At 41.4% G+C, this 2,460-nt stretch overlaps 1 pseudogene across 1 annotated transcript; it reads right to left on the bottom strand.

The window, feature by feature from the left end:
- Window positions 1-1,578: 1,578 nt before the first annotated feature.
- On the bottom strand, window positions 1,579-2,004 carry LOC105530160 (annotated as a pseudogene). The gene has a single exon (XR_001004603.1). The product of XR_001004603.1 is annotated as a 60S ribosomal protein L36 pseudogene (transcript).
- Window positions 2,005-2,460: the final 456 nt, after the last annotated feature.

Raw genomic sequence — 2,460 nt, 5'->3', positions numbered from 1 at the left:
AACATTGTAAATGTCTCTTCCTTCTCTCTGGCATGTTTTGAACATGAACTCATGTGTGCTGATATGATTTGGCTGTGTCGTCACCCAGATCTCAACTTGAATTTTTGTTTTGTTTTGATTTTTAAGAGGGAGTCTCGCTCTGTCACCCAGGCTGAAGTACAATGGTGCGATCTTGGCTCACTGCAACCTCCGCCTCCTGGGTTCAAGTGATTCTCCTGCCTCAGCCTCCTGAGGAGCTGGGACTATATGCACACGCCATGATGCCTGGCTAATTTTTGTATTTTTAGTAGAGACAGGGTTTCACCATGTTGGCCAGGATGGTCTCAATCTCCTGACCTCATGATCCACCTGCCTCAGCCTCCCAAAGTGCTAGGATTACAGGTGTGAGCCACCACGCCCAGCCTGCCTCTTCTTTATGTACCTGGTAGAATTAGACTGTGAATCCGTCGGGTCTTGGGCTTTTTCTGATTGGTATTATTGGTCCATTCAGGGTTCCAATTTCTTCCTGGTTCAATCTTGAAAGGTTGTATTTTTTCAGGAATTTATTCATTTTTGTAGGTTTTCTAGTTTGTGTGCATGGAGGTACTCATCATAGTCTCTGAGGGGTTTGTGTATTTCTGTGGGGTCGGTGGTAATGTCCCCTTTGTCCTCCCTGATTGTGTTTATTTGGATCTTCTCTCTATTTTTCTTTATTAGTCTGGCTAGTAGTCTATCTTATTTATTATTTCAAATAACAAACTCCTGAATTCACTGTTCTTTGGTGTTTTTTTGTTTTTTGTTTTGTTTTGTTTTGGTTTTTGCATCTCAATCTCATTCAGGTCAGCTCTGATTTTGGTTCTTTCTTGTCTTCTGCTAGCTTTGGCATTGTTTTGCTCTTATTTATCTAGTTCCTGTTAATGTGATGTTCAGTTGTTAATTTCAGATCTTTCTAACTTTTTGATGTGTGTATTTAGCACCATAAACTTTCCTCTTAAGACTGCTTTAGTAGTTTCCCTGAGATTTTGGAAAGTTGTATCTTTGTTCTCGTTAGTTTCAATGAATTTACTGATTTCTAGCTTAATTTCACTCCTTATCTGAAAGTTATTCAGGTGCAGGTTTTTATATTTCCATGTACTTTTCTGGTTTTCAGCAATCTTCTTGTATTGATTTCTATTTTTAGTGTGCTGTAGTTCCAGTGTGGTTGGTATAATTTTGGGTTTTTGAATTTGCTGAGAATTGTTTTATGGCCAATTGTGTGGTTGATTTTAGAGTATATGCCATGTGCAGATGAGAAGAATGTATATTCTGTTGCATTTGAGTGAAGAGTTCTGCAGTTGTCTGTTAGATCCATTTGGTCAGATGTCATGTTTAGGTCCTGAATATCTTTGTTAGTCTTCTCCCTCTATGATCTGTCTAATAATGTCAGTGGGCTGTTAAAGTCTCCCACTACTATTGTGTAGGAATCTAAGTCTCTTTGCAGGTCTCTAAGAGCTTGTTTTATGAATCTGGGTGCTCCTGTGTTGGGTGCATATATATTTAGGATAGCTAGGTTTTCTTGTTGACTGGAACTTTTACCATTTTGAAATGCCCTTCTTTGTCTTTTTTTTTTTTTTTTTTTTTTTCTGTCAAGCTGTTCTTTATTTCAGGGAGAAGCCAGGGGAGGGGGCTCAGTCTTTCTTGGCAGCAGCTTTCCTCATAGCTGCCAATACATTGCTCAGCTCCTCCCGCTTCCTCTTGGCGCGGATGTGCGTCCCCACCCTTTTCTTGATAAACTTGAGGGCCCGTTTGTCCTTGGAGACCTTCAGTAACTCCATGGCGCGCCGCTCGTACGGGGCAAAGCCACACACCTCCCGAATCATGTCCCACATGAACTTGGTGTGTTTCATCAGACGCCCGCGGCGGCGGCTGTGCCTGGGCTTGCTCACGTTCTTGGTCACCTTGTGGCCCTTGTTGAGGCCCACGGCCATAGGGTAGCGTAGAGCCATGGCTGCTGCTCTCCAGTGGCGGCCCTGGCGGAAGCCCTTCTTTGTCTTTTATGATTATTATTATTTAAAGTCTGTTTTGTCTGACATTAGAATAGCAACCTCTGCTATTTGCTGTTTTCTGTTTGCTTGGTAGATTTTTCTCCATCCTTTTACTTTGAGCCTACAGGTGTCATTGCTTATGAGATATGTCTCTTGAAAACAGCATACCGCTGGGGCTTGCCTCTGTTCAACTTGCTAGTCTATGCCTTTTAATTGGGGCATTTACACCATTTACATTATAGGTTAATATTGGTATGTGCAGATTTGATCCTGTCATCATATTACCTGGTTATTATGTAGACTTGATTGTGTGGTTGCTTTATAGGGTCAATGGTCTGTGTACTTAAGTGTGTTTTTGTAGTAGTTGGTAATGATCTTTCCTTTTTGTATTTACCACTCCCTTAAGGACCTCTTGAAAGACAGGTCTGGTGGTAATGAATTTCCTTAGCATTTGCTT

This window comes from Mandrillus leucophaeus, unplaced genomic scaffold (genome assembly GCF_000951045.1).
Source record: "Mandrillus leucophaeus isolate KB7577 unplaced genomic scaffold, Mleu.le_1.0 Scaffold80, whole genome shotgun sequence".
Lineage (NCBI taxonomy): Eukaryota > Metazoa > Chordata > Mammalia > Primates > Cercopithecidae > Mandrillus > Mandrillus leucophaeus.
Note: the sequence above shows the minus strand (reverse complement) of the source record. Positions and strands in the feature narration are given on the sequence as shown.